Source organism: Leptonotus elevatus, chromosome 10 (assembly GCF_054856555.1).
Source record: "Leptonotus elevatus isolate MCC_2025b chromosome 10, RoL_Lele_1.0, whole genome shotgun sequence".
NCBI lineage: Eukaryota > Metazoa > Chordata > Actinopteri > Syngnathiformes > Syngnathidae > Leptonotus > Leptonotus elevatus.
The window spans coordinates 25,343,312-25,369,119 of record NC_141248.1 but is presented as its reverse complement, the minus strand read 5'-3'; the positions used below and the strand labels follow the sequence as shown (position 1 = coordinate 25,369,119).

Below are 25,808 nucleotides of genomic sequence, written 5' to 3'. Positions count from 1 at the left end.
AACCGACTCCGTCTTTGTTCTCATACTCGTCTCGTTCTAGTCCTGTTACGGCTTCTGGTTCTAGTGCTCGTTACGGCTGCGGCTCTGGTCTTAGTCCAAATCTGATCCTCTGGTCTGATCCTAGTTTCAGTCCTGACCTCAGTTTCGTCCTTCAGTCTTAATTCTGCTCCTAATATCAGTCCTGATCTGAGTCCTCGTCTGATTTCCGGGACTTGTTTAATGCTGTACTAGTTTTAGATCTGAACCTTGTTTTATTCCTCATCCTGGTTATAGTCTTGGTCCTGGTCCGAGTCGTAGTCAGAGGCCTGGGTTGGGGCTTACTCTTCGGTCCATTCCCACTGACGTCTTATGGCAAAGTTTGAAAACCTGCATCATATCAATCAAAGCTACCGGCCAATCACGGCCGAGTGTCGACCTCCGTTCAAGTAGCGAGCGAACTCAAGTCTGAGGACGACAGCTGCGAAGGCAAGGACCAAACGTACGAAGAGACAAATGTGATAAACGACACGTTAGCCAATTAGCTTGACGGCGTCCCCGTTTGTCCCATTTTGGTGGACGTGGCCGCCCGAGGGAGTCCCGTCCCTGCCCCCCGCCCCCCCGCCGCTGGCTTTGAAATGCAAATGAGGCGGCGGTGTGGAAAAAAGCTGACGCCTGCGGGAACCCTCAATGTGTGTCACATGGATGGCCGATGGGCGGGGCCAACGTGCCGTTAGCCGCCGATGTGTCCGGCCGGGTGTGCAGGGACCAGATGGTAAGCTCTCAACGGGTTGGCGCCATCTTGGCGAAGAGGAGGAGGAGGAGGAGGAGGAGGAGGAGGAGGAGGAGGAGGAGGAGGAGGAGGAGGAAGAGGAGGGAGAGGAGGGAGAGGCATCTGCTTCCAGGGATTCCGAACCAAAGACATCAAATGTAAACAGAGCTCACCTTGGCGTTGCTGTGAAACGTCGGCCATATTAGATGTGTCAAATCTGCCGATGCAAGTCAAACCAGACTGAACCTCGCAAGGCGACAACACGATCGACTCAAGCTTTGCCGGAAGAAACCGAGGCCGAAGCTGATCTCCGAAGCGCGATCGCATCTCCCAAATCAAAACAAAAGTTGCCTACTTTTATTTTGTGTTCTGTGGAACGAGAGTGACACGTAACGCGCGTGGCCCAATAAAGCCGATTCTGATTGTGATCGCCAGGCAACCAATAAACAAGACATCGCAACAACGTCCACTAGGAGACGTTGACGTACGATTGATGCATATTTGATGTCTCCCACCGGGCCGCCATCAAACAGATCCTTCGTGGCAGCGCTGGGACGGGCCGGGCCTAAGAATAGCGCGTCCGCCGGCGTTGTCATCGACAACCGACAGAAGAGGAACCCCCCCGCAAGCCCCCCTTTCGGGTCTCGCTACTTCCTGGAACTGAAACCTTCCAATCCCGTTTGTTGAGAGTCGCCTGCGTCACAAAGTGATGCAGAAACTTCCGAGCAGGAAACAAACAATAGTTCATGCGGTCCAAAAGCACAACTTTGAAGTTTCACAAGCTTTGATCTGCCGGTTGATGCAACTCCAAGTTTGTCATCGTATTCATTCAGAACGGCTTCAAAGGCTCCGAGACTCATGAACGAAACTGGTTCTGGCCCGCGATACGTTACCCTGAAAGAACATTTGGACAAAAGGGAAGAGGAGGCAAAGACGAAGAAGAAAAAGATGAAGACGTTGACTGCAGAGTCCGGCAGTGCGCGGCCCATCCCAAGAAGTCGGCGACCAGTCAGCAGAATGCAAATGTTGTGCCCAATCAATCTCATCTCTTTGGCATTGACCTGGTCAAAGAAATCAATACTTGATACCGCTGAAGTCAAACCCCCCCCCCCCCCCCCCCCCCCCCACAGACGCATGTCCTTTTGCATCACAATGCTAATAATGCTAAATGCTAAACAACTTCCCAAACCAATCAAACGCTCGCATCAGCATTGCGTCACGAAAATCGTGCGTCGAACGTGACATTCCGATGCGGGAGGAACCGCGTCCACTCACGCATTCATGGCGTTAACACCAATGTTACAAAAAGTGGCATTTTGGCCGAAACTCGGATATTGACAACACGTAAACGTACCGAGAAGTAGATTGATTAAGTTAGAAGTCAAACTGGTGGCTCGGGGGCCATTTTTGGTCCGCAGGATGAGATTTGGTGGGCCTGTTACTTGACACATTTTCCTGTTAGTGCGACCCGTTCCTCTTTGCTGTGTTGTTGCTGTGGGTGTTTTGTGGGTTTGAATCACAGAAGGAAACCATAATGATAATCATTCTGGAACGACACCGAGCGAAAGGAAAAGAAATCCCGTCACCAAGTCCCGTTTTTTGTCAAAAGCTGCCGTGAAGAGAAAAGTTAAGAGCGACGGAGACGAAATGTTTTTGCTGTTGAGCGCAGCGGTTGACCTCGGCACGTTTTGTCATGACTCAACGAGACAAACTGCGGAATATGCAAAGTAGCAGGAAGATGAGAGCGGAACCGGGCCGGGTCACGATCGCGTTCACCTTCTGAACAAGCCGTCATGATATGAATTGCAAGATTGAGGAGATTGGATGATTGGTTTTTGGAATACAGAACTTGTGAAATACGTGATGCGGCCCCCGCATCAATTGAGTTTGAGACCCCCATTTAAATGGGAGTGCTTTGATCTGCTATGGTCTACGAACCCGATCCCAAATAATCCAAAGTAATCCACTTTGGTCCACTGCGATTCTATCGTCTTTGTGACTCAGGTAGTTGTGATCCAAAACAATGCATCGTAATCCCGCATAATCCATCGTAATCCACTCTCATCCTCTCATCGCGCGGCGGATTGATCGACTCATCGGCAAGTGCGAATTCACCCCCGCGAGGACCCCAACTGACGAAAGGCGCACACGTCGGCGGCCCAAACCTGAAAATGGAAATGCTTTCAAAGTCAATGTTTTGATAGTAAAGATGCAAAATGCGCATCAGACTCTCGCTGCTGGAGGGAAACATCGGGGGGGGCGCGGGTGGCGTGCCGATAGTGGAGCGGGGAGGGGAGGGGCGAGGGGACGGGGGGGGGGGGGGTCGAGGGGGTTGCACCTGAGAGGCTCAATGATTTATTGCGAGGCGAAGCTGAAGCCAAGTCGCCGCCTCTAATTAGAAAATCTTGCACCGGCAGCAGCCGCTTTGAAATCCCAAACGGCGTTTCTCGCGCTGCGGCAGCTTCCAGACGGACGCGGCCGACATTTGCACCAGGACGCCAACCAGCTCACGTTTACTCGTTGGCCAATCGCGCTCGCAGACTCGCGGAAATCTTTTGTTCCGTGATTCAAATCCATCATCGAGCATTTCCAACAACAAAAATTGTCCTGATTTCATTTTAATGAGCAAATTGCGCACGCGAGAACACGCGGCTGCTGCAAGACGTCAAATTGGGAACATTTTCAGGAAGTTTGACCAACGGACACGAAATTGGGTGAGCGCGTCGAGCAAATCAGGACGCACAAAAAAGGTCTCGGGGACCCGTCCGTGTCTGAAACAGAACTTTAGACGTTTTTAGTTTGAAGCGGCCTTTTTGGTTGAATTCAAAGTATCGCACGTTGTTAGCAAGTTTGAAATCAAATTGGCCAAATTGACACCAATTGCACAAGTCGGCATGAAATACGGCCGATATGTGGATCGTGAAAGGACAAACATCAAAGTCTCAGTGAAGCCAAACTGAAGTCGGGTCACGTGAATGTCAAGGTGCCACTTGGACTGCATCGAATCACAAACAACATGGCTGACTCACTCGCCTGGAAAAGTTCTCATTTTGTGTGTGGATTTTTTTTTTTTTTTTAGGACATTCCAACATAAGACGAAGATCATTCATGACATTGAAATTGCACCCAAAAAAAAAAAAAGGCTTCCTCACCTGCAGAAAAATATCGTAAAAATCTGCCAATTTTGATCTGCCATTTTGCCTGTAATTCAAATATTTATTGTTAAGTTATTTTATTCATCTTTTTTGTTTTAATTCATCAGCAAATGAATGCGTTCTCACAATTGTATCATGATATCGGAATCAGCCTCTAAAAACTGATATCCATCGAGTCGTACTTACTTTACATTGAAATATTTTTCTGCAAAATCAATCACGCTAGGTTAAAAAAGCGACAACATTTATCCGTTTGAAAATACACCCAAATTGTGAGACAAGCAGGAAAAACCCTCGACACGCGCACGCACGCACGCACGCACGCTCGCACGCGAGCACGCACGCACGCGAGCACGCGAGCACGCACGCACGCACGCACGCACACGAGCACGCACGCACGCGAGCCTGGCCTCCATCTGCTCAGTCGTGTCGCGTTTGTCGTCTTGTGACCCGCGCGCACCGGCTAGCCGCTAATGACGCCGGCAAGGCGCGCGTATGCTAACGCGCTTGTGGTGCGTGCGCTAATGACGGCAAAGCTTGACACGCGCGGCCACAACAGCAGCAGCCTGCGCTTAAAACGCTCATCAAGTTCCTCCCCTTGAACAGGAATCGTCAAAACTCTGGTTGGTGTTACTCAACTGGATTTGACGCCATGCTCCGTTCAATGACTATGCTAGCTCATCATTAATACTCTTGTTAGCATACTGGGTAAAAACTCTCCTGTTAATGAATAGCGATGAACGCGCCGGTTAATATTTGACTTCATACTCGTCGTTAAAAGTCTGGTAAACACTCCAGTTAATACGCTGGGAATACTTTGAGTGGATCCTCGAAATACTCGTTAGCACGTTAACACTCTTTCCTGTTTTTGTTTTTTTAAACACAGTCATGAATACTCTTGTTAACATTCTCGATAATCTCCCGGTAAACACTCGTTAACACTCTTGTTGATCTTGAACACACGATACATACTCTGGCTAAATATTTGACTTCCTCTGCTAACGTTATCAGTAAACATCTCGCTAACTTTCTGGTTCCGACTCTCATGACGACCTTCGTTAAAACTCTTTTTATTACTTTTTTGTTTGTCACGATATTTCGATGGACGGCTGCTGCAAACACAGAACAACAGAGCGGCCAGTACGCTGCCTCCAGGTCCGCCATTTTGTCATTTGTAGTTCAAGACGAGTTCCTGCGAGGATAAACTAGCGCACATGCTAACGGCATCGCATCTTTCTTCCGGAGGATTGACGACGTGAGGGAAAAGTGCCGAGTCACGCTCGGACATCCATAAAGTCATCAAACGGTCGATAACGCGCGTCCCAAAAACCCGACTCAGCGGCCGGCCAATCACATCGCCGCAACGCAATCGTTCACATTAGCGGTCGGCCAGGATCCGTCGGGAAGTCCGAGAGACGTTGGCGGCGGCGGCGTGAGCTCGCCATATTGTTTGTTATTTGCCGCTTGTCCGCAGCTTCATCAGTAAACACGAGCTTCCCTCCTCACTCGCTCTCCCGAGGGAGGAGGGGTGAGCGGGGGGGGGGGGGGGGTGATAGATTGTTCTCCCTGCCGCCTCAGTGGCGGGAAATTGCTTTGTTTTGTTAGCGTCCGGCGGCGAGTGACAGAGCGCCATCTTTCTTTCTCTCTTTGCTTATTTGCGAAATACGGAGAAGAAATGACGAGCGTGACGAGCGCGACGGGCGCCGCGTGCTCGCCGCCAGCCGGCCGGCCGGCGCGTTCACATCAGTCACGTCACATACAAGCGGAAACAAACGCTTCCCCAACCTGAAGAGTGTTGTGGAATTTTCCAGAACAAACGGCCGAGCACGAGGGGGAGGCGACAAAAATGAAAACGGACAAGATGACGGATTTTGGGACGGAATGCGAAAGAAATGTCAAATAGCAGCAAGAATTGCCGGAGGAGTTCTTAGAAGGATGAGGATGACGATGATGAAGATGAATCAGGGAGGAGATAAGAAAAGAAAAACTGAAGAAAAGCTGGGGGGGGGGGGGGGGCTGCTGGGGGCGGGGGCGCCTCCTGCCAAGTTGGGAGAGGCCCCGCTGGTAATTTTCACATTTTCACAAACACAAAAAAAATTAAAAAAAATAAAATAAAAACAAGGAGGGGAGGGGCTCGATGTCGTACTGTTACCGGTTCGATCATTGTTTGCAAACATCTTATTTGGATTAAACATCATTCTTCTCTCACAAAGGACTCCAGAATTGAGTCGACAATTACGCGTCCATCTGCTGAAATCACAACATTTGGAACATTTCCCGTTAAAACGATGACTCCATGATTAAAATCGTTGTCGATTCATTGATTCATTTTGACAGCTCGAGTGACAACGATTTACTTGGGCTGTCAAAATGTGCGTGTAAATTTGGATTCAGTCGAAAGTTCCTTCAATGTCGCTTTTTATTTTGAAACGTGCGATTCATGTCCGTCCCTTCCTGTCGTGGAATTGCACTCGCAACGCAGCAGACACGCCCACCTCAAAATGTCATAATCACGCATTTATATTTGTGGGGTCAGGTTGGATTTGACCTTTTTTTTTTAATGTTTCACAAGTTACTTGATATTAAAGATTTGAAAAATGCAATGAGATGTCACCAACGTCTTACAAATGCAATTATGCCATCTAGTGGCAGAAAAATGACCTCCACACAAATCAATATCACACTCGGTTTTTTTTTTGTTTTTTGTTTTTTACAGTGTACATCTTTTTAATTTTAACTCAATTTGATGAATTATTATGAAATTACTATCAATGACTAAAATATGCAGCCATATTATTAGTTGAACACCTTTTTCCACTTATGTAAACAATAAACATTTTATTGTACATTTAGAACAGATATAAAAAGTGCAAGTATCTTGAGTTATTGAATTCAAGCGATTCATGACAATAAAAATGTTGTCATTGCATTTACATCTTTAAATGAAGAACGTCGAACCCCTGCGTGGATAGTTGGATGTTTTTGTTTTTGACATGTCGTCTGAATAAACGCTTACTGATGGAAAATTCACGATTCACATTCTATTCATAATGAGCGTCAATTATGCCGATTTCTGCTGCCGCCGGTCCGACATCGTGCGTCCCAGTCGGCCATCATTTGAAACGAAAATCTGGTTTGAAAGGAAAAGCGGATTGGAATGTGGCGAGCAGCCAACGCGGTCATGTGACTTGGCGGCCATGGCGGCGGCCTTTTGCGCAAATCGCGCGTGTGCGTGCGTCCTTGGGGCTGACGCGTTTGCCGCCAAAGTGAAGTGACAACGGAGGTGGCGAGGGGCGTGCACGTGACGCGCGCGCACGCCCCGTTGCCGCCTCTTGCCTCCTCCGCCCTCGCTTACGTGACACTCAACATGCTGCCGGGCCGCTCTGTCACTGCGCATTACAGGTATGCGCGCACGCACACACAAAGTACTTATCACCTAAATAAAACTGTCGTGACACAAGGAAACACATCAGCAGAGTTTCAGGGGATGTGCGCGCGTGCGTGCGCGTGCGTGTGTGCGCGCGTGTGTGCTGTGAGCCACTTTTAAGTTGGACTGCAACTAAAGTTTGTTGTTTGACTCGAGCTGGGCGACGTTGCCCCAAAATGTTGAAGATCGGTCGCCCAATTGGAATCCAAAAATCGAACGACCATGAAAGGATTCTGGGGCTGTCGGTCGCGGTGGGAACCTTCGACCGTCTCACCGTCGATTCCATTGCGATTTTCGATTCAAAAGGATTTTATGAACTCTAATTTCTGCTTCGATTTATAGAAAAGAATGGTTAAGATCTACTCCAGTCCGACTGGCTAATGCTAATTAGCTACTCGCGGCATTTTTATCACTCAAACAAACGACAATTCGTACGAAAGCACGTTCACATGACTCGGCGCCATTTGCTCTTCCTACGCTACAAAAAAAACAACTTTTATTGCCATAACTTGACGGTGACTTTTTCTTTCTTCTCGAATGTGACTTCACAGAACGCGCGGAAGCACACTGCCCCTCAGTGGCCGAATCGGGTACAACATGAACGGCGCTCCCAATATAGGGACACACAAACAAGGGCAAGACAGTCTAAAATCATTTCAATAAAATCCATTTGGGGACATTTACAACCGATTTGAAATGGTACTGAATGACAATCGTGATTCTTAAAAGAATCGATTTTTTGGCACACCCCTAGCTTTAGCTATCAAATTTTTTTTTTTTTATATAATTGACTGTCCTATTGATTTATAGTGAGTTAATTCTATCAGCCCTTTTAAAATTCAGTCTCTGTTTTAGTCCAGTTTCAATCCCGCTTGTTAGTTTTCATCACAAGTCGTCGTCCCGTTTTTGTTTAGTCTATTTTTAGTCAACTATAAATTTTGCATTTTCGTCTTGATTTTAGTCCAAGAAAACGTTTAAAAAAACTGCCCACGTCATTTGACCCCTGTATACATTTTTTTTCGCCAGCAGATAATGTTGAACATTTTGGATGTAAAACAATTTCAAATCAAATTTTCTCTCATCTTTTTGATGAAAAACAAATTGCCACACAATTCCAGCATATCGACAAGTGGCTACTATGGCTCCGTGCTACGAGCTAATAGTTAGCATTAGTTAGTGTTGGGACGTCAAAACCGTTGGATTATTCCGTTACAATTGTAATTGTTTCGTTTTTTAAGTGTGACTCCACCTCCTGTCCGTCCCGTGTTTGTGCATGTTGCACTCGCTAGCTGCAGGTGCGAAAGGGGGCGTGTCACTGTGACTTGATTGGAGTCCAGCTTTTATGAAGTGAAGAACATTTTCATCTCGTCGATGAAAGCGCAAACTGATTTGTTTATTCATGAGTCAAGTCTACTTTTGGTGCAATGAAAAATGTGCGTTGAGCAAAATATTTTTGTTTTGCTTTTGGTTGACGAAATGAACACGAACGTCCCGCCGCGATGGCGGCGACCGCGTGGACGGTAGATTGTTGGCCCGTAACGCGAGTGACAGCGTTGTGGCGGGAATGTGACGTTACGGACCGAACCAGGAAACAAAACTTCGCTCGTTGAAGTTCGTGTACTTTCTGTGGTTTTGAAATGAAATCCTCCAAGTCGTGCTGTTGCTGAATACAGTCTGATAAATTGAGGAATTGAAAAATATTCAATCAATTCATAAAATGCTGCAGCGAGATCGAAATCGCTTCTCAACGTTTTACAATTCAAAGATAATTCATTCCCATGAACGAGCAGTCGTATTGTGGAGAGGTCAAGTCAAAAGTAAACAAGAGAGAGAAGAGGGCGGTGGGGTTGCACAAGTGTGCACACCCCTAATAACCGCCGCTATGGATGTGTTCAGATCACATTCAAAGGCATGTTAACATGAATGTCATGAACCCAGAAAGAAGCTCAGATGTACAAGTAGGCTTTTGCCGACATATTTCATCCAAAGCTTACGACTATTGCGGATAATTCCGTCCACCTTGACGAGCTTGCAAAACGGCAAAATGGGGAAAAAGGCAAACACATAATACATTCACTTTTTTTTTTTTTTTCACATCTTCCCCAAAGTGGACAAATGGGATTCCACACACACACAAAATTGATGGTGGAAAATTCCATCACAGTCTACCAGGGAGATCCTCTTAAAATCAGCACACACACACTTTGTCGCACGCGCGCGTGCGACAAAGTGTGTGGCGAGTGGAGGATGCTGAACTTGATCTTTTTCAATTTCCTGTCACGACCCGGATCCATCCATCACGTCCACACCCGGCTCACCGTGCTGACTTCGCACCTCCGGCTGTCCGTCCGCACGCATGTGTGTGCCGCCCCCCCCCCCCCCCCCACCCCACACACACGCACGCACACTTAAGTATCACAAGGCTTGGCTGAGGGTACAAATCGGTGCTCCTACCCAAGTTAGCATGCTAATACATCCCGAATGGCTGTTAGCATGACATCACAACATTGAGGGTGAGCCCAAGTTAGCAAGCATGCTAATATGCCCCCACGTCGCTGTTAGCATGGCATAGCAGCATAGCCTAGCAATCCCCAGATAGCATGCTAATACACAACTTAGTGCCTGTTAGCATGACCTCAAGTCATGCGGGTCAACTCGTTTTAACGTACCCGGATCAATTTGATTTTGAAAATCCATCACTTTGGCTGATTGAATTATTGGCAATTAGTTCCAAGGATCGGGATTGTTTCGAAGAAAATCGAAAGTGGCATTTTTCCTGACTCTTACTGGCAAAATATCTTTCTGGTTTTACGTTCCACTTTCATTTTCTGAGGATTTTACTCGATCGCTTCCATGAAAACTAACTTTTGGTTTATAGTGTCAGAAATGTGCTGTTACGTTCCAAAAGTAAAAAAACGATGTTTGCAAATGTCTTATTTTGACAGAAAGATCATCAGACTGCTTTCATGGACGACGACGACAGAAATCGGAGAATATTGACTAAGGATACTCCGATTATGTCTTATTATCGGCGCCGATATTCAGCATTTGGACGAATATCGGCCATTTTGAAGACTCGTACGGCCGATAATAGATCCACTTTAAAAAAACTAATTATTGGGTTTTTAAATGTTCAGAAATGCTGCTAAACTCTGCACCTTCAGTTTTTATATTTGATTTTCATTTCAATTTGAATACTTTTTTTATTTACTGTGGAAAACAATAGGGAGCTATTTACTTCAGTTTTTATTGAACTTTTGACGACAGCCCCTGAGAGGTCCCTGAACATTTTATTCGATTTTTTAAATTGACTTTGATTGTTTGTTTTTTAACGAATTTACGAACCCTAAAAGCTGCTCAATAAACATATGTTTTAAAATTCTAACTCATTTAGAGCTGGAGTTTCTATTTCTTTAAATTTCAATGCCAATATTTCCCCTTTTGGTGAAAATGAATACCGGCTCCAAATATCGGTTATTGGCGTCTGTGATGATACTAATAATCGGTATCGGTATCGGCGCTGACAAAAACACATCTCGAATATTGACAATTGAGAGGATTATTTTGAATTCAATCCTAAAGGTCTCATTTACTGATAATCAAAATATGTATCAATTTATTTGACAATCAATTAATTGCCGATTAATGGCTGCCTGTCTTTACTGTAATTACAAATGTAAGACAAAGCATGGAACGACTTCCAAGCATGGAAGACGTTGCTAAATTACAAACTAAAGAAACAAAATGAGAAATTGTGAAAATATGGTTATTAATCAAACTTGTGGAAGATCGAGTACAAAAAGACCTCGTGGTTGTCAGCATGACGCCACACGCCTCAAAACATTTCTACCGCTCTTTTTCCTTGAGGACGCACAATTTCGTGTGTGCGCGTGCGTGCGTGCGTGCGTTTGTATCCAACAACTTTTGACAGCCTAGCCCCGCAGCGTTAGCATGCGGTAGCCTGAGCGCGTGAATACCAAAACATTGTTTGTTTATTCATGAGCGTCAAGGACAACCGTGTTTATGCGCTCGACTCGATAAAACATGATCGCGCGATCTCGCGGCGCTTTGCCGTTAGCGCCGACGCGGATAGCATCCATGCTGCTAACGACGACGCGCCAGCTAGCGCAGCTTCAGCTAGCATGAGGCCTTTGGCGAGGCTCGTCGACAGGACGCGTCAACTCTTGCTCATGCGGGGAGATTTAGCGCTTGGCTCCCACGCCAACTTCCATCTTGCAATCTCGCACCAATGACACGTGACGAGCGCTGCAGGACAGCAATCGACTGGAATCGTTGTGATTTGTACTGGCCACCATTTTTTGCCTCCCATACAATACTTCCTATTTACGCGGTACAAATTTCAACTTGCTTCCAAAATTCACGCCTCCCGGGTTCAAGTGTTTTATTTCTACAATGAATACTTTTGTCATTTTCGCATCGTTGATCTTTCAATGGACTTCATTAGCATTCAGCTTTCAGCATTCCCGCCTCATTTCTGCAGAAATTGCACTTCGTCTTGGACATCAATCGACCTCCAGCACGTCACTTCCAACTGCGCTGGGCGGCAAACGAGTCCGCGTGTCGTGATCTGTTATTGTTGATGACGACCAATTAGATCCATCCTCGGCGGCTTCGTGCGTTACAACGTCTGCTGTTGGAGAGCAAAATAATTGAAATGCGGCGTTAGCCAGTCAAGGTCGCGCGCGTGCTATCGTGCACTACCGTCGTAAGAATAGCGCTTAGCATGGTGGCTCGTAAAGTTAGCGCGCACACACTTTGTGGAAAACAAGCAAAAGTGGGCAAGGAACGCTTCCCTGAGGAACACCGTTTGACTCATCAAATTGACAATCAATCAATTCCCATTTGATTGGATTGACGCTCAATCCAAACATGACATCACAATAGAGCAAAATCTCATTTATGATTTGTTTGCTTTTAAATGGATATTTTTTAAATACCAAAAATGTCATCAAGAACCAATCAAATTCTTGACATCGTTTGATGACATCGTTTGATGACATCCCACGCCATGAGCCGGTGGGTCAGGTGGTGCGGCGCTCATGAATAACGACACAGGTGAGGAGAAGCGCGTCGTCCATATTGATGAGGCTCATGAATGATTGGCGCGAGAGGCAAGCGGACGTTCGGGGCGCTCCAAGTCGCGATTTCGACCCCCCAAACCCCCCCCCCTCCGCGTCCCCCCCGCCAATCCGCTCCTCATCCATAAACAATCGTATTCGCATTTCGATTCACGAGTCAGCGTCCAATCACAGTGCACGCATAACAATCGTGGTGAAGAAGAAGAAGAAGAGCCGAGCCTGCAAACCACACATCAACTTTATGGATCTTTGATCAACTGTATTGATCTGCAGCTCACTGCGGGTCAATCATGTTAATTATGTTTTTGAATGAGTTAAGACCCAACTCGCGCAAGGTCAAGGTGAAGGTCGTTACTTTCACTTCTATACCACGCGTCACGTATGGAGAGCATTTCTTCATTTTCGTCGTCGTTGTCGTGAGCAAAACAGGAAATGCTGCAGTGCAAACACGCTCACACGCGCACACGCGCACGCACACACTAAACTCATCAACTTAAAATGAAAAAGACAACGAAAGGTAAGAAATGAATCCAAAACCAAAATCATAAACATGATAGCTAACAATAGAAACGGTCTTTTTTTTCAATAGCTTAAGAAAAGCAAATCCAAGCGACATCAAGTCCAACGCGAAGAAAGGATGACATCACGATTGAAAGCGTGATGAAGGAAGGAAGCACTTCCTGTTTGCTTGCGTGACTGCGGCGGCAGCGTGGACGACGTGAGGACGTTGCAGATGTCGGACGGGATGCATTTGGAATATGGAATGGCCCCCTCCCCTTGGCGCCCGTCAAGCTTTTACTGCTGATTGCCCCCCCGCTTGCCCCCCCCTGCCTCCCGTGTTTACGACGACCACGTGACCGCCTCCTTCCCACCCTCCCGCCGTCCATCACCTTTGCCTCAAATAGCGACGGGACGCGTTACGGACGGGACGTCGTCAAGGTGAACCCCCCCCCCCCCCCCCATCTCACTTGCCCCCCCCCCCCCGGCTGACGTATCAACGTATCCACAAATCAATGTGAGTGTCTCCGCAATGCGACGCGTGCACAAACCACAGCGGCGGCGCCTTCGCCTTCCTCGTCTTGTGCTTCCACGCGTCAACAACTGGAACCCTTTCAATGCTGGCGGCCATCTTGAGGCGGGACAAAAAAAACCTTTGTGTCACTAAAGGATTCGTGCACGTGCATTGGCGCGTCTGTCCCTTTCTTTGCCGGCAGCTTCCCGCGAGACTTGCATGCGACCGACGGTTTCGCTCTCTCGGCGCGATGTGACGCGAGAGTTTGATGAAAGCGCTCACGTCCGTCCGGGGAAGCGACGTCACGTATGCGCCGCGTGACATGTCGCGATGGACACGCGATCCCGCTGCTCAATATTCAGGTTGCTTTGCGTCTTCTGCACGCTGGACAAATCTTATCCGGCTTTGAAAAACGACTTTGTCGAAAAATGTGGACATTTTTCGATTGTCTTCATAAAAGGTGCAGACGCGCCGTCTCGCTGGCAGCTCGCGATTTGCAAAAATAATTAAAGAAGAAAAAAAGTCACTGAAACGAAATCTAAAAGAAATGAAAAACTAACGTGACATCAGAATATGAAATGGACCCAAAACACGGTCGCTTGCCGCCGTCCCGCACAATCCCGCGCGTCACAACGCGACCAAGCGCGACGCGACGTGTTGTGCTTTTGGAAATAATGGAAAAACAGTCCAAGTGAACCATAAGTGGTGCAAATGGGACTTGAACCCGGGCCCGTCTGGTCCAAATACAAACCTTCATCTTATTGAGCCAACGGGACTGTCATTATTTGAGAGTTTTTTAGTGTTGACGTGTCCGTCAATTCGTCGGCGCCGGAAACGCATGCTTGAGGTTCGTATTAGCGAGGCATGTTTGATTGATCCGAATTCGGGTCCCAGAAACTGCACTCGTGGATTCGCTATTTCCTACAATACGAACACTTGCTCGTCATTTGGCACATTTCACAACGACCGATGTGGCGGCATTCATCCCGCGATGTCACATGGTGGCCTCGTGTCGGGACACGCCCCCAGCCTAACGTTCGTGAGGACTGAGTCGGACGTCGGAGTCCAAGTTCATCAGCACGTTTGCTCAAAACCAAGGACGGCGTTAGCGTGTGAGCTGAATCCATTAGCGTGTCACGGGATCGTCACGTACGGCGCGATCGAAAAGTCGTCGCGCGCCGCCGGCCGGCGAGCTTCCCCCGTGATCAATAACGCGCTCGTCCTTTTCTGCCGGCAGTCTTCTTCATCACATGCCGGCGTCGCGGCCAACGCTAGTTTATTGCTCAGCCGGCTGGCAAATTTATTTTTCCAATTTACTCGTCTGCGCCGCTTCCAAACTTCGATTGCGTGCGTGTGCGCGTCCCAGCAAATGGAAATTGATCGGCGATGCATCTCGTTAATTGTTTTCTGATCAGCAAGCGTTAGCAGCCTCGACTCTCTTACGACTCGCGTTCCCATGGTTGCTTCCCGCGGCCCAACACGTCAAAATTGGAAATATCGACGTCAATAATCGTTCGTCCGTATCGTTGAATTGTGGAATTCAAGCGCTTCCTGCCAAGCTTGTTTTTCAGCCGCGAGGCGCGGACGAGCTTCTCACTTGATGACGTCTTCTTCTCGCGTGCATCAACGCGATGACGCGCATTCCGGCGGCAACCGGGAACGCTTTGGTTACCGAAGCGGGGCAGCGCGCTACGGGAGAAATGGTCCGAGTGCGAGTGCACCGAGAATGTCAGGAGTGAAGCGGATTTCATGCTGCCACCCACTTTGCCGTGCTGCTCCTTCTGGTGTGTGGGCGGTTGGCCACTGGGAGGCGGTATAATGCAGTCGTGCAGACACCAACAAAGAAGAAGAAACTTTTTCTTCTACTACCATTCTGACCTTTTTCAGAAAATAAATAAATGTCTGTGAGTGTCGTTATATTATCTTTGCGTTCGAAAATCTGTTGCGTCTAAAACCGCAACGATCGATGCTAGATTTTCACTTAAAAGATAGCATTAAGCTAGTAGGCACAATCTGGTCGTTTCCAAAACAATATTCTCTTGCAATTGCCTCGGTTTCATGTTTGCGTTAAGCGGAGTCGCTCGTGTCTCACGGCAAGAGCGGATCTGATGCGCCGACCCATGTTTTCTGAAAGGCGCACATTCCGACGGTGTGAAAGGGGGCCGGAGTTTCGCAGCGGCACGCAGCGGCAGCGAGGCTTGAAAGTTTGATGAGGGCACGACGGAGACATTTCCCGCCCGCAGGAGACAAGCAGCGAGCAAACGCCGGCTTCGCTCCGCCGGCGGGCGCTCGGGTGCGTCGCGACCTGATGAGCGGTGTCAGCTCCGCTTCGGCGCCGCGTCCGTTGCGGGCCCTCGTCACGCTCGCTGCCGCCTCGTCCCTCGTTAACCTCGCGTTTGCCGCAATCGCGCGCGTCACCTTCTCGTTGGACGCATGCGGCCGGGAAAAAAACCTCTTTATTAGAAAATCGGATTGAGTTTCTGCTTCCACTACAGCAACAATCGGCACACGACACAGAAACTAATAACACGACTGGACAACAATCAATCCTATCACTCCATCACTATTAGGACGTTTCTCCACTTTTTTGTCTCTCTCCATCCTTCACGCTGGTCTCTTTTTTCCCCCCATCACGCTAACATGCTACATGTGTCGGCCATGTTGCCGTGCGCTCATCAGCGGAGTCGCGCCAACGCAATCCCCGGGCGATGACCTTTTCAAGCCGTCAATCAAAGTGACACGGGGCAGATTGTCAAGCCCGCATGCTTTTGATTGACAGGCCTTCTTCCAGCCCGCGGTTGCCGCGGCGACCGTCCGTCCGGTCCGGTCCGTCCGCCCGGTCCGTCGGGGTTGTCGCTCAAAGTCACAGGAAGTGAACGGGAGCGAGCGGAGGCCGGAGGAGTTGGACGGTTACCGTGGCAACCGTACACGGCGAAGTCCGTGAGGTGGCACTTGAAGGAAGGAGACGACGACGGCGGCGGGGTTTGCGCTTTTGCAGCCAAACTACTTTCTATCCGCAAGGGGTGAGGAGAAGAAAGGAGGAGGAGGAAGAGGAGGAGGAGGAGGAGGAGGAGGAGGAAGAGGAGGAGGAAGAGGAAATGCAGTCAGGCTGAGTGATGATGGAGCCGCCGAGCAGATGAACATCTCTGAGGGGACGAGCGCTCCATCAATCATACGCCGCAAATCTTCAACATCCATCAGCATCTTCAGCATCCATCTCACTGATGGAGACAGTCTGGGGGAACGGGGGGGGGGGGGGGGGGGAGAAAGAGGGTGAGACAGAGAGGCCGAGAGAATAGGGAGAAAATGAGAGTCAGGCGGAGAGAGGACAAGAGAGACAGTTCGGGGCAGAAGGAAAAAGAGAGAAACGGTGGAGGGGGGGGGTGATGGACAAGGTGGAGGGAGAAAAAGAGAGGGAGAGAAGCAAAAGAGGGAACGGAAGAGATGGTTGAAATGGAGAGAGGGAGGAGTACAAAGTCAATTAGGGGAGAGAAAGACAGAGGGGGGAGGAAGAAACGAGGGGTGAGGGAGGGTGGGCAAGAGCAGGAGAGAGAATTGGGGAAAGAGGAAGAGATGGAGAGAGCGGGAGGGAGGGAGAGAAGCACAGAAAGAAGGGATGAGGCAGAGGGATGGAGAGAAAGAGTGGGTAGACTAAAGGGGGAGATGAGAGATAGAAAGAGAGAAGGGGAAGGGGAGAAAGAGCAAAGGCAAGGAGGAGGAAAAAAAAAAAGGGAAGAGCGGGGGGGGGAGAAGGGGGGAGACAGAGAGATTGGGAGGGGGGGCAAAAGACAGAAGGAAAGAAAGAAAGAAAGAAAGAAAAGAAAGAAAAGGGATGGGGCAGAGAGCGACAGAAGGACGAAGAAAGAGGGAGAGAGGGAGGGAGGGAGGGAGGGAGGGAGGGAGTTCTCCATCGCCAGGGCCATTGAGCACTTTTTATTGATAGAACTGCAGCAGCCACGTGCACACACACACACACACACACACACACACACACACGTGCACGCGCGTGTGTGCTGACAGCAATTAGACGAGTGGAAGCAGCCTGGCTTGAGGCAGCGAACGCTCACAAGTCAAAGTCAGAAGGGGGGGGGGGGGCTACCTTGACTTGTGAGCGGCACAATCGCTCACATTCTCCTCTGGTGCTACGAACTCCCTTGTGGGTCGATTGTTGTCCGGCGCTGTCATTGGATGCTGCGCCCAAAACCCAATTACGGATCAAACATGGAGCGATCCACTTTTCGGTGACCCGCGTGAAGGATCGGACAATATTTATGAGTTTCTTGACTCCGCGTTGGGTCAAATTGACCCAAGTAGAAGACGGGTCCATTTCTGACCCAAGCGTTATTAGTGAGCGCGTTGCGGGCAGATTGTTGTTGAACAATGTTTGTAACTTTGTCCAGACTTAATCATAACCGATCGCAATCGCAAAACATTTACCGCTCGAGGTTCCGTCGCGGCCATCGAACACACGCTGATTGCTTCCCTCGCCGTCATGTGACTTAACACACGCAAATTCCTGCGTGTGCTGCAACACGGGTCATGATACTCGCATTTCTATTCATACGAGGGTGTTGCGCGCACACACGCACTCACACGGACACACACACACGCACACACACACACACACACACACACACACACACACACACACGCACACACCATAAATATTGGATGCGCATATCAATGCACAGAAGCCACAACATGAATTCTATATGCAACATGTCGACGCACACGCGAGCCGGCATAAATATTTGAAGGATGGCTTTTAAGACGCTTGCCTTCGATTGGCCCGTCGGCGACCAATCCCAGAAGGATGATTGGAAAACAAACGCGAGCGTGCAACTGCCAACGTGGAGTCAACAATTCGGACAAACGTATTGATTAAGTCAATGTTAGCCAAATGCTAACATCATAGCATTTTTTTCCCATAATGCCACAAACCCGACCTGAGTGAGATCAAATACTCGCAACGGCGGCCAAACAGTGAAGTTGCTTCTTTGCCAGCTCTCGTCACTCCGTACAGGCAACATGGCGGAAAACAGTGGCAACACAAGATGGCTGCCGTCTGGCTTCAACCGCCAGGGGCCAATTGTTAGTCCATGTAAAAAAAAAAAGACATTTTTGTCCATAATGCCACAAGGTTTTGACTTGCACATGCGCAACGTGGCAAATACAATTCTACGTTTTTAGCATTTGGCCGACATTTTGTACGAAAAACTTGACAGTATGTTCACATGACTTTGCGGATACGTTCAAACAAGTTGACCAATACGTTCAAATGACTTTGGAGTACGTTGACACATACTGAGAAGTCATTCTGTTGTTTGAACCACCAATCCCAGTCAAAACCGTTTACTCCGCATGGGCCCTTCCACAGCGTTTGCATTTGGTAGCCATTTTCCAAAGTATCCGTTTTCACGAATGGATATCGAGCTTCGTTATTGAGAATCGTTTCAACGCAGGCCGAGCGGTGAAGTTCGTCGGCCTCCATTTGGCCCGGCATGAATGTTTGGCTCCTGCGCTGGCTGAAGGTTCAATGGGGATTTTCCCACGATGCACTGCCCCAGTGCTGTTAACTAGCCCGCCCACAATGGTTCAAGATGGCCGCGGCGCAAACACAACATGGAAAACTCGGACAGACGGACGGAGAGGACAAAAGACAGCTGGGACGGTACCCCGGCGTCCAACTTCTCACTTGTCCTCCTCTTCCTCATTCCTTCTTCGTGGCCTCTCTCACCCTCCTCTCCCTCGCCCCTATTGCACCCGTCTTTATTGTCGCCCCTTCCCCCTCACCCACTCCTCATCCCAGCTGCATTCTTCTTCCTCACCCCTCCTGTCCTCCCCCTTTCCGATTCATCCTCTTCCTGACCCCTCATTTCCCTCTTCCTCATCCTTTTTTTTTTTTTACAACTTTCTTTGGACCATCGTCTTCCTCACCCTGTGAAGGCCAAGGAAGACAAGAGTGACATCCCGGTGAGCATGTGTGTGTGTGTCAGGTCAATGTCGTCAGTGAAGTCTTTGACCTTTGAGGCTTCGCCGCGAAGGCAAGTGATCTCACTTCCAGTGTGACGGACGCACGTCCAGTCCACTCACTCACTCACGCGTCATGCGCCAAAAGCCTCAGGAACACGCGCGCACACGCGCACACGTGCACACACGCACACTTGTGTTCCCAAGTCGCCCAGTGACAAATGAAGATGAGCTAATGCTAATGCTAAAGATGATCTCATGAATGCCGGCATTGGTCAGACGAGATCGGCAGCTCGCGACGCTAACAAACACGACGCAATGCTACTCAGAAACGAGTGTGAAGCTATCCCACGAGCTAACGTGCGCCTTGAGATACGAGTGAGAATTTTGAGATATGAGCCCTCGTTTGACTGACTTTTTTTACATTTTTATTTATGTAGCAAATTCCGTTTAGCTTAACGCTAATCAGACTGCAAAACGTGAGGCTAATGGCTAGCATTGGAAGTTGAGATTTTGAATACAAAAGGTGAAGCTACACAGGCAGACAATACAACAATAATCACAGGCATCTATTCTTCATCTTCTGCAAAGAAGGACTCACATTACGGCACCTTAAACATACAAACAAAACCAAAATAGAAGAAAAAAGCAAAACAAGGGAGCAAATGACGCAAAAAAACAAGAGAAACATGGGAGGAAACACAAAAAACGACATACATGTTAAAAAAATAATGCAAAAGCACACAGAAATAAAAACAATCACAGCACAGAAGCAAAACAAACACAAACAAACACAACAGGCTAACGGAACACAGAAGAGTACACAAAAACGTCAACGTAAAAACACACAAAATTAAGAACACACCACACGCATCCCATAACATCCTCTTCATCATCATCATCCTCTTCATCATCATATGTGATGCAAATAAGAAACGCGAGCGTCGATGTCGATGGCGCGAACAAAATGAAGGCGAGCGTGACGCCGACGACCCCGCGGGCAAAGTTCGCCGACTGACGACTCGACGTGTCACCGCGATGAAGGTCGGCGCTTTTCAAGCGTGGCGCCAAGACGACCTCGAGCACAAACAAACACAAAAAAACGTGGCGGGGGGTGGGGGGGCAGAAGTGGTGATGTTTGGGTGATTGCAAATGTCACGCTCAAGTTGTCGGAGCGGACGGACAACTTGATTGGTTGTCCGCATCCTGCTCACGTGTGACGTTCATGTTGTCACAGCGCCTCCTATGGGCGAAATATAAGCAAAGGCCACAAACGAATGCAAACAGGTCACATGAGGTCAAGTGAGCTCAGCCAATCACAAGCCGGACTAAAGTCAGCAGTGGAAAAGACACGACGATAAGGACGCAAAGACGCTAACATGCTAACATGCTAACATCCTCCAGCTCATGTCAAAATGAGGGCCTGATGTTGAACACGTTAATACATGACTATGCAATATAAGACAAAGATAATAATACTCCAACATGCTCAAAAAACAAGTCAGCTGACTTTTCCCCAAATAGCCCACTTAAGGACAAAGTGTTATAAAAGGTGAAATGGGTTCATTTGATTGTTTTCTACATTTGATATTTTTGAACGAATCATCCAAAATAGGATTCTGCCAATTATCTGAATTGGCATCGGCCTCCAAAATTCCATTTTAGTATCCCGCTAACCCGCAAAACAAATAAATAAACACAACGTGGAACGCTCCAAATGCTAAATATGTTTGTTGCCGTTTAGCCTTTGGGCGGCACAGACACGGCGTCAACATGTTTAGCACCCGGCTGACATGCGCGGCCACGCACACACGCGCGCCGGCGCCACGGGACAGGCGGCCTATTGGCTTTAGCGACTGTCGCTCCGAATTAAGAGCGCTCGCCCTCAAAGGCGCCGGAAGCAAAGCGAGCCTGCTTTGCACAAGAGCGCACCGCTTCTACGGCACAAACAAATGCTAGCATCCTGAGCTAAACGATAGCGCTAACACGAGCAGCTGGCATGACGCAACCCGGATGGGTTGAAAATTGGGCCCCCAAAAATAAAGTGCCGTTGAGGGATCTTGGAAGTTATTTGAAAAGTAAAAACTTGTTCAACCTTTCCATAGGTCAAGACGCGCTGGTGTCGGCGACGCTCCGATAGACACGTCCACAAATAAGTCGATATGAGGCATATTTGTAAAGCACTTTGTTGTTGTTTTTTTGTTGTTTTTTTTTAATAAAAAAAATAATAATAAAAAATAAAAAAAATTAAAAAAATAATAAAAATAATAATAAAAATTAATAATAAAAAAAAAAAAATTGTAAAGCACTTTGGACGTACGTATGAAGAAGAACAAAACACGAGATGCGAGGGGGGTGCCAAGATTTTCTACTGTCTTGCCCTTCATGTTGTACCCGATTTGGCCACTTAGGGGCGGTGTGGTTCGGCGCGTTCCGGAGCCATATATACGCTCTAGTTTGGCCGACTGGGCTTCGGCAGGGTCACAAGACGGCGTCACGCTGTGATTGCTCAACGGCTGGTCACATGACATACGGACGCCATCTTGTGACCCTGCCGAAGCCCAGTCGGCCAAACGCTCTCTCTACACGGCTTCGGCGCGTTCCGATACACTTTCAAGTCATCGGAGTAGAAAGAAAAAGTCACGATCAAGTTATGCCAATAAAAGTTGGGTTTTTTTGCAGCGTAGGAAGAGCAAATGGCGCTGAGTAATGTTAACATGCTTCTCTGTATACATTCCTAAAGCCTTTTGTGTGAACAGCCGTTCTTTTGAGTGATAAAAGTGCCGCGAGTAGCGCGCTTATTAGCATTAGCATTAGCGTGCCAGACAGCAGCAGATCGTGACGATTCTTTGCACATCTAGAAATTGAAGCAGAAATCATCATCTATCAAATCATTTTGAATCGAAAGTCGATTCAGAAACGAATGGCAGACCCAAAAGTCTCAATCGAATCGGGACACGGTCAAAGATTCCCGCCCCCGCTATATGGACTGCTTTGACCGTTTTGATTCAAATAGGATTTTTCCATTTCATTTCAACGATGACATATTTTTGAGCAAAAGTACGAGTAACGCATTTGAATAGTGAACGCAGACCCGCATACCCGTCTGAGCGCTAGCATGCTTGCATGCTAACCACCATTTTTGGAGCTGAGCTGAACACAACCATGTCACAACGCCAGTTTCAGCATTTCAACAGAACAAATATATCATCAAAAATATAATTAATGCAATACATGTTATCGGTGTGTGCGTGTGTCATTTACGTATTTTTTCAATTGTGTGTTTTGTGACCGTGTGTCTGTGCTATTCGCGTGTATGTGTCTTTTGCGTCTCTTTGTCATTCGCGTGATCGCGTCATTTGTGTTTATTTGTGTGTTGGTGTCGTCTGTGTGAATGTGTGTGTTTGTGTGTGTGTTTGCTTCATTTGAGTGTTTATTTGTGTTTGCGTGTTGCACACATGAGCAGTTCCTTTCTCGGCTGCACATTAATCATACAGGGCACATACACACATACTTGTGCAGACGGGTGTGTTGTACCTTTTTGTGCCACCATGTTTGTGTGTCCATCCTCTATCTGAGAATTCCAAGTCTTCTTCTTCTTCTTCTTGTTTAAGAATTCCGTGCGGCTCGCAGGCTCCGTGACACGCATGCAGCCAGGTGTTTCTTCCTAATGGCAAAGGTGACATTGACAAGTCAAGACAAAAGACTGAGAAAAGGGTTTTACAAAATTGCTTTTATTTTTTAAGAAAAAAAAAGGAATCAAGTCCAAGGTGAAGTCACGCTGCCCCCTGGCGGCTGCTGAGGGATCCTGCCCTTCTTCATTTATTCTGCATCAAACTTCTTTATTTGAATTCTCTTCTTTAAACTGAGACATTGGGCATTTTTTTTACCTCCACAATTTCGAAGAGTTCAGAGATATCTTGATGAAAGGTCTCTCTCACAGGTTAATAAATTGTGAGATCACAAAAGATTAAATTAGCCAATTTCACAGAGAGATAGATAGATAGATAGATAGATAGATAGATAGATAGATAGATAGATAGATAGATAGATAGATAGATAATATCTATCTATCTATCTCCCACCTTTCCATCCATCCATCCAGCGACGTATGACCAAAAATGGTCGCTTCCGGATCAGGAGCTGACGTTGCACTGCCACCAGAAACAATGGCGGCAGTGTACGAGAGAAAAAGCCGTCAATCATATACATAAATGGTGGTTAAAAAGAATTGTGTCACTGTCTACGTGTCGTGACAGACATAGTCTTCCCTTTCTCTTTTTGTTTTAAAACAACATAAAGCTTAATTTTAATCATCTTTTTTGTGTGTGTGTGGGGGGGGGGTGGCATTTAATTGCCTTAAACGTCCATTCTAACACAACTGAGGGATGGGAGCGGTGTGGTGACTAATGACTTAAAAGCCATTCATATGTATTTTCGCTGGGATTTGGCAGCATAAATGATCCTAGATCAAATAAGAAAATGAAAAATACCTCCTCTGGCGTCGCCATGTTGGATTTTGCTTCTTCGAAAGGAATGAACAGCAGTTTGATTGAAAGCGGCGCCATCTGGTGGACAAATGCTGAACGCTCATTTAAAGGAAAGTGTCGTGCATACAATTATTTATCATGAGTGTTTTTACTTTTGTGATCGTGCGCCATTCGTGTGATCGCGCGTGCGTGTGTCATGGGTGCGTGTCACTTGTGATTGGGGTTGACTGTGCGCATGCGTCATTTCTATGTTTGTGTCATCAATACGTGTCATTTGTGAAATGGTGTCATTTTTTGTAATGGGATTTTGTCACAGCAGACACAAATCAACGAACATCCAGCAAAAACCCGAGCGACAGTGAAAGGAGTAACAAGTGCCGACTGAACACCTCCAAATGCGATTGGCCAGAAATCCGGTGCACATTTTCATCTTGGCAGGAAACGCGCAGGAATCAGTGAAGAACACACAGACACGTTTTCGTCCGACATTTGGCTTCGGAAGTGCGGAGGATTTGGTCAATTTACCGAGTGTCAATAATTGAGTCAGACATTTTGGTTCCAAAGTTTAGATTTGGCAGAATTTTGGCAAGACTCCACCTTGACAAATTGCACTAATCACCTGCACCAAAAAAGGAAAGTGCTCCACCACCAGTGCGTGAATAACTTGAAGTTGATGGCAGGCTCGACAGAAATCAGAAAGCCAAATCATCCACAGAGGAATGTTGCATGTTCGTCGAAATCAACATGACGTCAACAGAGACGCAAGCAACTCGTGCAATTGACAGGACATCGGGACGGGTGCAAGGTTTTGCCATGTCAGGACCCACAAAAATGGACAAAAAAAACCCAAGTCACCAGGAAAGGAGTAACTTATGCAAATGAGCTTGTCCATGTCACAAAACCTGCGAAAACGAGACAAGAATTCGAAAACAATGCTGTGGAATGCACTGGACGTCGGATAGTCCATTTTGATTTGCATGCAAAATTTGACGTTTTGGGGGAAAGTTTTGCCCCCAAAAGTTTGCTGATGTCTTAAAATCTGTGCTTATTTGAATCAATTCAATGTCCAAAAGCCCGATGAGCTTTTATGATCGGCATAATTCTTCTTCCTTTCAAGTGGTGGCGAACACTTGCTGATGTTTCCGTTTTGTTTCCCACACGCGCGCAATCACAAAGTCCATCTTGCGTATCCCCTCCGAAATGAAACTTTGTTTACGTTCAGTCGCGTGGTCTCAATGACACGATCACGTGGGCAACGTGCAGCGGCACGTGTTGTCACGCACTCCAATGTCACGCATGTTCGTCGGGTGACGTTGCCATGGCGACACCTGCACGCCTTTTCTTGTCAATCGCACCTGTGCCCGCCCGGGGACCAATCGGGTGTCGGAGGCACGCGGGCGCTCAAGTGGGCCGAGACTTGTGTGCTTAACGGTCAGCAAGCCAGAGGTGGCGAAACTGCTCGCCCTTCGGCGGAAGGCAAAACAACAACAACAACAACAACAACAACAAAAGTTCACAATGGATGTACAACCATGTACATGATTTTCATAACTTGACACAGCAAATAATCATCATCATAAAACAAGTCCCTTTCAGTACACCCTCCATTTAAGAAAAAAAAAACATCAATTCATCGTTTTTGTCTTCAAGCCCATCATTCAAAGTGAATACAAATCTGTCTGGCCTCCGAAAGAAAGAAAGAAAGAAAGAAAGAAAGAAAGAAAGAAAGACAGAAAGAAAGAAAGAAAGAAAGAAAGACAGAAAGAAAGAAAGAAAGAAAGAAAGAAGGACAGAAAGAAAGACAGAAAGAAAGAAAGACAGAAAGAAAGAAAGACAGAAAGAAAGAAAGAAAGAAAGAAAGAAAGAAAGACAGAAAGACAGAAAGACAGAAAGAAAAGGGAAAAGCT

At 47.4% G+C, this 25,808-nt stretch overlaps 1 protein-coding gene across 1 annotated transcript in view; it reads right to left on the bottom strand.

Annotated features, from left to right (window-relative positions):
- Positions 1-23,920, bottom strand: part of glra1 (glycine receptor, alpha 1) — a 77,816-nt gene extending 53,896 nt beyond the window's left edge. Inside the window, exons 1-2 of the mRNA XM_086086677.1 lie at positions 23,905-23,920; positions 22,949-23,078 (exon numbers count right to left, since the gene is read on the bottom strand). The gene's annotated coding sequence lies outside the window, so the exon portion shown is untranslated. The remainder of the gene's footprint in view (positions 1-22,948; positions 23,079-23,904) is intronic.
- Positions 23,921-25,808: the final 1,888 nt, after the last annotated feature.